The 13,334-nt window shown below is 57.0% G+C and overlaps 1 long non-coding RNA gene across 2 annotated transcripts; it reads right to left on the bottom strand.

Annotated features, from left to right (window-relative positions):
- Nucleotides 1-5,050: 5,050 nt before the first annotated feature.
- On the bottom strand, nucleotides 5,051-11,445 carry LOC125097926 (uncharacterized). 2 transcript variants are annotated; one of them, XR_007126648.1, is made up of 4 exons: nucleotides 11,321-11,445; nucleotides 10,472-10,550; nucleotides 7,226-7,372; nucleotides 5,051-5,651 (listed from the first exon to the last, which is right to left on the bottom strand). It is a non-coding gene; the product is annotated as an uncharacterized LOC125097926 (long non-coding RNA). The 2 variants fall into 2 exon arrangements; XR_007126647.1 differs by lacking the exon at nucleotides 11,321-11,445 and having other exon boundaries at nucleotides 5,052-5,651; nucleotides 10,472-11,301.
- Between the last annotated feature and the right edge of the window lie 1,889 nt (nucleotides 11,446-13,334).

Raw genomic sequence — 13,334 nt, 5'->3', positions numbered from 1 at the left:
TGCGAACAGTCAGGAGGCTGGAGAGGAAGTTCAAGGACGATGAGATCACTGCGTGGTGGGGGCGTCCAGTGCTTATGGAAAGGCCCCCAGGGCCAGCTTTCAAAGAATTGAAAGGAGAGTGTGGCAAGAGCCCGGAGAGGGTGGAGAGCAGGAGGTCCCCTGTGAAGGGTGCATTGGGATTTCCAATTCCATCCCAAGAACAAAGGAATCAATGCCGAATTCAAGCAAAGGAGAGATGGGAGCAAATGTGCATTTTTAAAAGGTCGCTCGGGCACAAGATGGAGACGGAGTTTGAAAGAGCGCAAGAATGAAAGGAGGGGCCAGCAGGGGCGGCTGCCTGGTTCCGGGGAGAGCAGGTGCAGTGAGAACAGGAGGAGGGAGGACACTGGCCGATTCCCGGGACGACCCACAGGACTCGGCCATGGGAGGTGGGGGGGGGGGGGGGGCGGTGTCCAGGCGGGCCTCCGGGCTTGCAGCACACACAGGTGGCTGGGTGGAAGGGCCCCTCCTAACTAGGGAAACTAGGAGGGGGATGGCAGAGCACGGGTCTTGTGAAACTCAGCTGTGCGCGTTTGTGTAGGATGCTTTGGAGATGGCTGGTGGACCGGGCCCCTGGGCGCCCTGCCCGGAGCCCTCCTTCTCCCCTCGCTGCAGCCGCGGGCACCACTCAAAGGCCTCCTGCTTTGAGAGGTTTCCTCTGTCTGGACCCCCCGTGACTTTGTCCCTCAGCCTCCTGTTGCTTCTCTTCAATCCCTATAGTGGCTGCCTCCCCTTTGGAAGGTGACCTACCAGGGCAGATGGCCTCAGCTCATAGTGGAGGCTCATGAAATACTGTGGAATGAATGAACGAAATGTCCACGAGGCGGCCAGCATGCAGATGTTTCCAGGTCTCAGCTCCGAGGAGAGGTGACGGGAGAGACACACAGGGTCCCTGAAGCCAGGGGAGAGAGCCAGGTGCTAGCTCAGGGGACTAGAGCAGATGGGGGTGAGCTGGGGGACGGAGACCAGGTACCCCAGAGAGGCTTGAGGTCATGCATATTCCATCTCCAAGGGGGGCTTGTTCCTGTCCCCCTAGGCTTTACCGTGCCGGGGGACAAGGGGACACAGGATTAAAAGAACAGTCACAAATAATGAACTACTGTCAGAACATCAGGTAGGACAGCAAAGGCCAGGAGGCAGCCAAAGCCCCTCCCCACCCTGGAAACCCACGACCCTAGAAGTGGGGGGAGGAGTGTTTGAGGTGGGGGCGGGGGTGGGGGCAGAAGGCTGGTCTGAGGGAAGGGGTCCTGACGGTTTATAGCACTTCAGGTTGCAAAGGCCTGAGTGACCCAAGCTTTGACCCCCTCCCCTGAGCTGCACCTGCATGCCAGAGGGTCCCCAGGCCATGATGGTCAGTGGGGGTGTTTCAGGATGGAAACCCAGCTCCAGTCTCCTATTGGAGGTCACCGGGCAACCAGTCTGACTTCCTGGATCTGTTCAGGAGGAGGTGCCTGTCACCCACATTCAGAGCTGAGGCACTTGTGCTGTCTGGGGGTCCGAGAACGGGGAGTCTCTCAGGAGGAGAAAGGGGGGACAGCCATTTGCGAATGTCCTGACCAGTCTGGCCACCGACCTGCTGTGACCCGAACAAAGAGAAAGACGTCAGACTGAATCTGCTGGCCAGCAGGGAGGCCCTCATAGAGAGGAGTGCAGCAGCAAAGGGATGGTCTCCCAGTGTGGGGCTCGATCTTACAACCCTGAGATCATGGCCTGAGCTGAAATCAAGAGTCAGATGCCCAACCTACTGAGCCACCCAGGCACCCTAAGTTGCTTTTTAAAATTTACTTATTTTTCAGATTTCATTCATTTGAGAGAGAGAGAGAGCCTCCATGCACAAGCTGGGGCTGGGAAGAGGGACAAGCAGACGCCCCACTGAGCAGGGATCATGACCTGAGCCAAAGTCAGACGCTTAATCAACTGAGTCCACCCAGTGCCCCCAGTTGCTTTTAAACATATTTTGTTAAACTGGGATTTCCCCCCACCCCAAATCACTAGGATACATGCAAATGGTATGCGGTTCCTAAATATTATCCACATAAAAACATAACCTTGTTATGGAGTTTCTCTAATAGTGTTATGGGTTCATTCATTTCGACAGGACCACAGCAACAATATGAGATTCGAGCAATCAGCGAAAGCAGATGTGGGGTGCACAGAAACTCTGTGCTAGCTTCTCCGTAAATCTCAAACTATTCTAAACTAAAAAGGTTATTTTTTTTAAATGACAGAATGTGGGGAACTGGTCATTTTATAACATCATTGCTTAATGGGACAGTCACTTGAATATTTTTCTCAGGCACTTCTCCCAACAAATGTCTTCCCTCTTCCACTTGGTTCCTAACTGATCACCACTGCCTAATTCCAGAACATTTTCATCACCCCAAAAGGAAACCCCGTGCCCACTAGCAGTCACTCACCATGTAGTCATTAGAGAAATGGAAATCAAAAGTACGTGAGACCTCACCTCCCACCCCCTGGGGACAGCCAGAAATGACGGACGCAGACAGCGGAAGTGTGGGTGAGGGTTTGGAGGAGACCTCATGATATGCTACGCACCGAGTTACCACGTGACCCAGCACCCCCACTCCTGGCACAGACCCCACACATGAAATTCATAGCAGCTTTATCACGATGTCAAAAACTGAGGGCAGCTTAAATGTCCATCACTGGGTGGATGGAGATACCCGCAGAACAGAACACTGCCTAAAAACGAAGGCCAGGCTGCTCCCGCAGCCAGAGCACGGCAGGTCTCCAAGCCACTATGTTAAGCCAAAGAAACTAGACACAAAGGAGGACTACGGCACCATTTTTGTAAAATTCTGGAAAACATAAATGAATTTATAGTAATTAACAAACAACAACAACAAAACAAACCCCCACCCAGAGCTGTGGCCTGAACTCAGCTCCCGGCCCCCAGCCAATCCCTGAGAGGGGATGATCCTCTCCCTGTCACTTGCCACTCCTGGCCCACACCTGAGGGCGCTGCTGTCTTCTCTTGCCACCTCCTGCAACTTGGACCTGGGCCATGCCCCCGCCACCCGCCACCCCCCCACATCCCCCCAACTCCCAATGGGCCCTGAAGCGGGACAGCCCCTCTCTCCCAGAGCTGGCTCCTCCTGGGAGGGTGACTTCAGGGCTGGCTGCCCACCCCTCTCCCATTTCCCATCCTCAGCTGAAGTTTGATGAACTGAAATTGAGCCTCTGTGCCCTCTGTGTTTTCTTTGTTCTCAATAAATATTGGGTTTTGTAACTAGAAATAGATATACAACAGATCGGTAGTTACCTGGGACTGGGGCAGAGGAAGGATAGATTCAAAGGGGCCCAAGGAATCCGGAGGAGTGATGGGAACCGTCCCCATCCTGACAGACAGTGTTTCAAGGGTGAATACGTTTGTCAAAACTCAGCCAAGGGGTGACTGGGTGGCTCAGTGAGTTAAGCCCCTGCCTTTGGCTCAGGTCATGATCTCAGGGTCCTGGGATCAAGCCCCGCATCGGGCTCTCTGCTCAGCGGGGAGCCTGCTTCCCCCTCTCTCTCTCTGCCTGCCTCTCTGCCTACTTGTGGTCTCTCTCTGTCAAATAAATAAGTAAAAAATCTAAAAAAACAAACAAACAAAAAAAACTCAGCCAACAGGACACTCCAGATGGATGCAGTTTGCACTACATGAATTATAACCCTAAAGGTTTATTTTTTTTTTTTAAAAGAAGAGGTTTTTAAAAACTATCATTGTCTCAGATGCGTGGCCCCAACTTAATTAAAGGGACGTGGCGGCAGGCAGAATAATGCACGGCCCCGAAGATGTCTGCACCCTAATTCCTGGAGCCGCCGGACTCGGAGAGGTCGGAGGTGCTGCGCTGCTGGCCGCGAAGATGCGGAAGGGTCACAAGCCACGGCACGTCGGCGCGTCTGAGCAGCTGGCAAGGGCCAGGAGCGGATTCTCCCGTGTCCTCTAGAAGGAATGCGGCCCCGACTCCTGGACTGAGCTGAGCCCAGTGAGAGCCCTGTGACACCTCTGACCTGAGGGACTGTCACATGGGGCACATGGTGGTTTCAAGCCACGCACTTTGTGGTTCCTTGTTACTGCGGCCGCAGGGGTCTAACCCGGACCTTCCCGGTGTCCGTAAGGACGCAGCCGTCCCCTCACTTGAGCTGGATTTCTCCCTCACCAGCTGTGGAGATGAGGCCCAGAGCTCCTGTGACTTTGTCAGGCCACCAGCACGGCCCCCAGCCCAGAGCCAGCCCCCTGCTGAGGGCTCCTCCCTCCCCCACCCCCCACTCCCGGCACCTGCCTGAGGGCCTCGGTCCACACTCCTATCCTCCGCCTGCACGTTCCAGGTGAAACGTTCCCCTGGCGCTGCCCTCTCCTTCTCCTGAGGACTGGACATCCCCACTGGCTGGGACTCAGCTCAGACCACAAGCTCCCAATCCCCCACGTGGAAACACCCTCCGCAGAAAGGCAGCTTGGTCATGAATCGAGAAACTGATGAAATGAAGACGGCATCTCTCCAGCCGGTGAAGCATCCGACGGCCGCTAGCAGCGAGGAGAGAGACCTCTGCATGTGCCGACCCGGACGTCGCCTCGCCACCCACGGTCTGCCTCAGGAGAAACCAGGTAGAGGTAGGTCAGCAAGGCAAACCCCAGAGCAAACCTCCCGCTGTCCGCCCTTCACACCGCAGCCCTGGACGACCTGCACTTCCTCTTGTGCCTCTGTTCCTTCAGCTGTGTAAGGGGGACAAGGACGTTTGTTCCCTAACCCGGGATCCCTACCTCATCGCACTGAAAAGGAGACAGGCAGGCCAAGTGCCTGGTGCACAGCACTGCGTGTCATTCTTCATAAATAAAAAAGCAGATGCCGCTTGCAGAATGGGATGTGAGGAAGCTGGCTTTTTTTTTTTAACATTTTATTTATTTATTTGACAGACAGAGACCACAAGTAGGCAGAGAGGCAGGCAGAGAGAGGGGGAAGCAGGCTCCCTGCTGAGCAGAAAGCCCCATGCGGGGTTCGATCCCAGGACCCTGAGACCATGACCCAAGCTGAAGGCAGAGGCTTCAGGCGCCCCAAGGCTGGCTTTTTGTACACAGTTAAAGACCTGAACATATTTGGGGAGTGCACTGAAGAAGCAAACCGGGGAGCAGAGCTAGCCTTAGCGGCGTGAGGCCCGTGCCACAACACAGCCCCCCACACTCAGAAGGGCCCCACACTCCACCACTGGTCTGCTGTGCCATCTTGAAAATCTTCATTATTTTTGAACCTGGGGCCCACCTTTTCGTTTTGCACCAGGCCCCACGATTACCTAGCCGGTGCTGGCAGGAAGGGACTCCCACCGGACTGCTACGGTGGCTATCCTCGGGAATCAGGACCGCGGCACGTGAAAGCCACAAGGATCTCCGGTCAACTTCCGGGCAGTCTCCGTGTATACAAGCACTCCAGCTTCGGTAATTTCCATGTGCACATCCAGAACGTGAGAGGAGGAGTTCGGGGACAATCCAGCCGCTCCGTGGGAAGAAGGCAGGCTCGGAAAGGACGGAGCTGGTGGAATTCTACCTCTACCAGGGAGCTACTGGTCCACTCACCTTGGAAAAATTAATTACTCTGCCAAGACGCCGTTTCCTCCTGGAAAAAAGCAGAAACAAAAACAAAAAGTTGGGAATTGCTTCCTGCCTCTTAGAAGCTGTTGTGAGCTGGGAAGAGTCCACAGTGTAAAGGAGCCTTGTCTGTTTCACGGGCAACAAACCAGCGCTTGTTACTTAGGGAGCCTGACTGGGGAGGGGAGGGGAAGAGCACTGGAGGACAGACAGGTGAGAGAGAAGACCCTGGGGTCCGAAGCCTTGGCTGAAATGTGCCAGGTGAGAAAGTGGGAGAATCCAGCTCATACCAGCATCAGCCAGAGAGGCCCTGGGCAGGGGGAGGTAAGGAACCAGCCTGGTTGTGCCAGGATCTTGGAAGTCCTCCAGGCGGGACTTGGCTGGACCATTTGTCCCTGTGCCTCTCCGGGAGGGGGGTGCAGGGAGTTGGCCTCCAGCTTACCCAACTCACTCCACTCCAAGGATGGGAAGCCTGGGACGTGGGCCCCTGTCGCTAGGGGACAGGTAACTGGGCTAGGTGTTCGGACCGAGCAGCTGTTCCGTGGGTGAGGACAGGTAGGCAGGGGCAGCCGCTCAGGGGGCAGGAAGAGAAGATGGAGGGGCAGGTGCAGACCCACTGGGACCAAAGCCCAACATCGGGAGAAAAGCAGGCACGCGTTTGGGTCTCACTCTGGGTCCCACTGGCTGCATGGTCACCAAACCCCAAGGGGCCTTCTGCAGCCCCACAACTCCTCTCCTGGGGGCATGCTGGGGGGGCTCCTGGGGAGACTTTCCAACACCCTCACTTCCCCGCCTCATTCTCAGCATCTCCTCCCCTCTCCTCTGTCAGCCAATACGCTTGCTTCCCACTGCACAGAACAAAACCCGCAAAACGCGGGCGAGAGGTGCACGGACTCGTGGGTTATAGCACCTGCCTGTGGACAAGCTTCCCTGCCCCTGCCCTCCTGCCTGTGGCTGGACTGTCCACACAGTCCTCTAGGGCTGGCCCCTCCACCGGCACCCGATCGCCCCCCTCCTACCCCCACCCCATCCAGTTCCCACCAGACTGTTCCTCCGTTATTGGAAGACACCTTTCTTTAGGGTGTATGGCATTCACTGAGCTACTCTTTCTGCTATTAGGACGGTGTGAAATTTTCAAAATATCCATTTGAGGGACCACTACCCTCTCTGCCTCCTCCCCTTCCTTCCCTTTCCTCCTTTACAATTCAGTCCAAAGGGCACAGGGCAGGGGGCCGGAGGGTGGGGGGGGGGGAGAAGGGGACCAGCCAGCAGCTCCCCTCGATGGCCGGGTGAGAGTGTCGGACCCCAGGCCTGGTGAGGAGGTATCAAAGCCTGAGGGAATGAGAAAAGAGAGGGAATCCTTGCCTGGGGTCAGTAACCCATAGAGTCAGAAAGGGAACATGTAGGGTGAGGACAGCAGCTGCCTGACTGGGATGGGTGGTTGGGTGGGGGGTGGGTGGGATGTGGAGCCCAAGCAGGGTGAGGGGGACACCTGGTCTGCTGACCCCCTACCCTGCTTTGCTCTCTGTAGTACCACCCACCTTGCAAGGTATTATAAATGTATTTGTTTCTTATCTCTGAACCATCTGCCCCGGCCCCCACCTGAATGTTCTGGAGGCAGGGACATTTGTCACAGTATCCTCGGGTCACAGGACCGTGTCTGGTGGCCTTTGACACGTGTTGAATGGGTGAGTGAAACTCAGTGCCCCGCCTCTTGATGGTGGCTCAGACCACGAGGTTTGGCGACACCTGCAGCGGTGGCAGAGAGGAGGGAGAAGTGAACCGTGAGGCGGGTTTCTGCTTTGGCCAAGGGGCGAAGAGGCACCACTTTCACTGAGGCAGGAAGGAAGTCAAGGACTTGGCTAGGTTGGGAGGGAAGCTGGGTTGGGGTCCCATTCGGTTGGAGGGGACTGCCAGACGCCCCGGTTGGGAGCGCACAGGGCTGCAGAGGAGGCGCTGGAGAGCTGGGAGGGAAGCCCTGTGGCGAGGGGAGACTCAGCTGCTGGAAGCCCCGGAACCGCGAGGAGTGGGCGGGCTGGCGAGAGGGGTGGGGGCTGGGCCTGCGCTGCCTGGGCCCAAGCCCGGCCTAAAAGCGGCTCTGGAATCATCTGGCTCTTGCGTGCAGGAACGGAGAAGGAAGAGGAAGCATCGAGAAACACACATTTTCAGCAAAATGAGCTTGCCGCCGCCGTCCAGCAAACCAGCAGCAGCCCAAGCGCAGGCACGCGAGGGTTTCCGCGCTCGCCCCCAGCCCCGGAGCAAGCTGGGCAAGAAGGAAAGGGAACTCCGTGGGCACAGATCGTTAGCTTGGCGGAGTCCCGCCCGGCACAGCTTAGCCAAACGCGCGGCCGGAGCGCGGGCTGAGCGCGGCTGAGCGCGGCCAAGCGCGGCGGAGCGCGGCTGGGACAGTGGTGGCGTTGACGCCCCGCGGCCGCCAGGTGGCGCCCGTGCTTCCCTGGAGCCCAACCAGGACGCCGCGAGGTCGGCGCCCCAGGCGAGAACTGGGGCGGGCCGGCCGGGAGGCCCCGCCCCGGACTCCACCCCTGCCTCTCCAACGGGTGCCGCCTTGCACCCGGGCCTGTCCTCCTGCGGGGGTGGGGGCAGCCCAGGGCCGGTGTGTGGGTGGTGCGGGGTAGGGGGGGTCCGTGTGCATCCAAAGCCGGCCTCCAGACCCAGCCTCCTACAGACTTTGCTTTAAATCCCTGTTCAGGGGCGCCTGGGTGGCTCAGTGGGTTAAAGCCTCTGCCTTTGGCTCAGGTCATGGTCCCAGGGTCCTGGGATCGAGCCCCGCGTCGGGCTCTCTGCTCCGCAGGGAGCCTGCTTCCCTTCCTCTCTCTCTGCCTACTTGTGATCTCTGTCTGTCAAATAAATAAATAAAATGTTTTTTTTTTAATAAATAAATAAATCCCTGTTCAGCCACTTAATACTGCCTGAACGTGAGCACATGTCTTCACTTCCACCACCTGCAAAATGGGCGCATTATCCTGACCTCACAGGAGTGTCGTAAAGATTAAATTCGATGGTGATGGGGCCCCCGGGTGGCTCAGTGGGTTAAAGCCTCTGCCTTCAGCTCAGGGCATGATCTCAGGGTCCTAGAATCAAGGTCCTAGAATCAATTGGGGAGCCTGCTTCCCTCTCTCTCTCTCTGCCTGCCTCTCTGCCTACTTGTGATCTATCAAATAAATAAATAAAATCTTTTTTAAAAAAGATTAAATTAGATGGTGATGATAATACACATGTACTGAGCTCTAAGGGTCAGCATTGTTCTAACCATATAACAGACCATTTACATATTTACATATAACAGATCATTTATTTTTTTTTAATTTGAACTAATTTATTTTAGGTAGGCTCCACACCCAGTGTGGGGCTTGAACTCACGACTCTGAGATCAGGAGTCCCAGACTCCCCCGACTGAGCCAGCCAGGTGTGCCATAACACCTCATTTTAATAGCTCCCTTTAATGTGGAGTGGCTGGGGACAGAGGCTGGGTGTTCTCTACAAAGGAAAGCTGCATCCCGATGACCCTGGGGTGGGGACCACTACCCAAAGCCGGCAGAAGGAGGCAGAGACGCCTCCGATGCCCGAGGCCCGATCTTGTTTCCCAGCCTTCGGGCCTCAGAGGCAGCCGGTGAGGCAGAGCCCGCCCCCCACTCAGAGAGAGCAGAGGGACCCGTGAGGCAGACCGTGCCTCCTGGCCTGTCCACACCTGACTTCTGCTGTGGTCTGACAGCCCCAGGCTTCTGGGAAAGGCACCTCCGTCGTGGCCAGTGAGTGAAGGCCACAGCATGACACACTGTGGTTTCAGCCTCAGAGACTGGGGGGGGTTACGGGGGGGGGGGGAGCAGTGCCTTCTCTGGGGGGGGTGACCAGGCTTGGTGGGACTGGGACAGTCCACTCGAGCGTTCTGTGGAATGTGGGAGGATGTCCAGAGGGAGCTGGAGGTAAAGAGGCAATGGTCAGGAAGGAGGTGGGTGAAGCTCGGGGCGAGGCCTCCCGTCAAGGCCTGGGAGAAACGAGGGCTGGAAGGGCCATCTCCCACCTTGAGGACTCAGAGCTGTGGAAGCGAGGGCCAGGAAAGGCTTGGGGTGGAACTCTGGGTGGGGGGGTCCCCAGACGTCCCGGTGGTTTGTCCTGGCACGGGTGAGCTGGGTGAACTGGCCGTCGCGTCCCGGGGCTGGGAGAGTGAGGGTCCACGTGCAGGACTGGGTGGGGTGACCTTCGGAGGGCTCTCGCCCCACCTCATCACCCCACCCCTGTCTGCAGACCTGGAGCCGGCCTCCCCTCCTCTTGGATTCTCGTTCTCATGCCGCCGCTCAGGCCCGAAACAACAGAATTGGGGCTACCCGGAGTCCCAGGCCCAAAAGGGAAAGAGGGTTCTGGACTCACCTGAAGATGAGTCCTTTGGGCTGTCAGCCAGCTGAGGTTACCGGTCCCTGATTTTACGGGGGTCGTGCCCACCCCCCATGCCGGTCAGTTGGCTGACTGACTTCCCCTCCAGGGCACGCCCACCCCCTCCCTGACAAAGGGACCAGGGCGCTTGGGCCTTCCCGCTCACACGTCGCAGGAAACCGAGTCTCAGGGGATGAGCTCTCAGAAGCCTCTTACCACCAGCTTAGATGTGCTGCGATGAAGGAGCCAGAAACAGTGCTCCCCCCTGCCGTCCTCCCCCCACCCCCTGCCCACTCACAGGCCCAGAACAAAAACACACCACAAATAGAAATCAAAGTCTGAGAAAGAATCAAGGAGCCATGACCCGGCCGTGGGAAAGGCTGTGTGGCCTTGGCCAAGTCACTTAACTTCTCTGAGTCTATTTGCTCGTCTGTAAACTAGGGGGGATGGACTCACCTTGAGGAGCTGCTGTGAGCAGGTGAGAGAAGATGTAAAATGCAGATCACAGATGCAATGCTGGGCCTGAAAACAGCCCCTGCAAGTACAGCCCAAGGGTCTCGAGTGGTATCTCCACCTGCACCATCCCCAGACCTTGCCCCGACAACTCGGGCTGGGGCTGTCCCCTCGCCACTTTCCTGTAAGGCTGCGGGTGGAAGGGGGCTGCCGCATTCGCTGGGGAGAGGCTGGGGAGAGCCACTGCAGGCTTTGCTCTCGGGCTCCACTTCCTGTTTTTCTCCCCAACTGAATTTTGCATCACTGCTCTTTCCTCAGAGCAGGCTGGGGGGGACGGTGAGGTGAAGGCGGAGGCCTGCCTGGGAAGGAGCCCTGGGGCTCAGAGGATCCCAGGGGGGCATCTGCCAAGCTCTGGCCCCTGTGGTCTCCAGCTCAGAACACATGTAACTAAGGAGGTTGGGAGGCTTGGAGGCAAGCCAGGGGGGCTGCCTGGTGGGAGGAGCAGAGGGGGCCTCATTCCCATCCTCCATCTGAAGTGGTGGTTTTTTCCTAGACATGGGGTCAGGACCTAGGGATGGACAGATCCAGGCTGAGGCCACATCTCCGGTGAAATGGGGGGTGGGGGGGGCAACTCGGAGAGGGGAGGCTGGGCTCCCTGAGGCTCCCAGGTCACTGGGTTCTGGGCTCCTGCTGGGACGAAATGAAGGTGCGGCTCCCACACTGGCAGGACCAGGACCTTTGTCCTTGCTCTCCCCTGACTACAGACTCCGGCCCCTTCCACTGGACAAAGCGTGCCCAGCCACGACTAGGATCACTCATTCATTCATTGGTCCCACATTCCTACACACTCACTTGTAACACTCTGCGTGCCCGACACGCTCAGGGTCCGGACGCCAGCCTGGGTCCACGCGGGGGTCCTGTTCCCGGGAGCCCTGAGTACTCAGGCTGTCACACTTGAGCAGATCCAGCCTGGAAGAAAGACCCTGCTAGACAACGGGGGGCCCAGGGGGCGCTATCTGTGCAGGCCGGCCAGGCAAATAAGGAGGCGGAGGATTAAAGGAAGAGCTTGGGAAGGGCGCTCCAGGCCAAGGGAACAGCATGAGCAAAGGCCCAGAGTCAGAGAGCCTGCGGTGGTCTGGAGCTGCAAGGCACGGCCCACGGTGTAGCACAAGGGTGAGGTGGGGGAAGGGGTGGGAAGAACCCCAGGGGGGCTGGCCCGGTTGGCTCCCTTGATTATTAGATGTCTTGAGCACGTTCTCCAGCCACAGCTGACCCCAGACCCCAGCACGGGTCGTTGTCCTGCCCACTTAAGTAGCTCCAAGGGTCAGAAATCAGTCCCTGGTAACGGTGCCTGGCCAGATCAGTCAGTAGAGCGTGCAACTCTTAAATCTCGGGCTGTGAGTTCGAGCCCCACATTGGGTGTAGAGATTCCTTAAAAGTTAAAAATCTTAAAAAAAAAAAAAAGAAGAAGAAGAAGGAAGGAAGGGGAGAAATCAATCAATCAGGCGCTGGTAGCTGAAGCAGGAAAGGGGACTCTTAGCAAAGGTATGGGGTGTTCTCATGGAACCCAGGGATGCAGCCTAGCAGCCTAAAAGCCAGCAGCGTCCACTCTGGGCCATTCTGTTTTATCTTACCCCTCCCCCACCCCCCAACACACGTGCCTAATTCCTTTGGCTTTCCCAGATAGCTCTATCCCAGCTGCTGTTGCTTAATCTTCATACCACGAAGTCCACGCAAGCATCTCTCCTCCTGCTGAATGTGAGGCAATCCACGTATCCACGTTTCCTCCACTGTGGCCTCTAGGACTCCATTCTCAGAGCCGCCATCTCCAGCACACACCCACTCCCATCTGTTCCTCTGGAATCTTCTCTAAGCGGGCTCCCCGGGTCCCCTCCATCTACAGACCGCGCCATCAGTTTCCCGGCGCCTTCCAAGCTTGGTCTATCGAGCAGGAAAGGGAAGCACCGTTCGGAGCACGTGGTCTTCTCGCCAGGCCAGGCAAGGTGAATTAAACATCAAGGAGGTGCGCCTGGGTGGCTCGGTGGGTTAAAGCCTCTGCCCTTGGCTCAGGTCATGATCCCAGGGTCCTGGGATTGAGCCCTGCATCGGGCTCTCTGCTCAGCAGGAGGCCTGTTTCCTCCTCTCTCTCTGCCTGCCTCTCTGCCTACTTGTGATCTCTGTCTGTCAAATAAATCTTAAAACAAACAAACCAAAAAACAAAAAGAAAACATCAAGGAACAAGATCCCACATGGGGTTTCCTCTGCTGGTTCCTTCTCTGTGGCAAACAGGGCCGTCCCGGGTTCTGACCCCTGGGAAGACATCCTTTCTCTAGGGGCGTTTCAGGCCTGCCCCTTGCGAGGTTCTTGGAGGACCTTTCTCTAGGGGTGGGGGACACAGCTGCCCTGGTAGCCTTTTTCATATGGGTGCTGGGACTTGGGCTTAGGAATCACCTCGAGGGTAAGACATTGCAAGTCCCGACGTGCCAGGTTTTAGGGTTTCCTGGAGACCCAGTCCCCATAGAAATGGAATTAACTGGTTGCCAGTTTCATATTGGGTCCGATCATTTACTAATAACCATGGCCGCGAAACCCTGTCTGGTTGAGCATTTGGCCTGAGGCAGGGCCATCCCTCAGGGCTAGGGGGTCTCGGCCGCAAAGCATGGCGGCTGGTTTCTTCTTTTAGCCTAAAGGGGAAGAGGTAATCATCCTCTAGCTCAGGTGGAAAGAAGGCTTTTTCTCTAGTTTCTCTTGGAATACCACCCCTGCTTGCCTTCACGCCTCGTGACAATGAGAGACTAAAGGACCAGAGGTTAAGGGTTACTCACTCCTGTGGCTCTTCCCAGATATCCCTAGTCCAACGCTGAGC

This window comes from Lutra lutra, chromosome 4, assembly GCF_902655055.1.
Source record: "Lutra lutra chromosome 4, mLutLut1.2, whole genome shotgun sequence".
NCBI lineage: Eukaryota > Metazoa > Chordata > Mammalia > Carnivora > Mustelidae > Lutra > Lutra lutra.
This window is presented reverse-complemented; position numbering and strand designations above follow the sequence as displayed.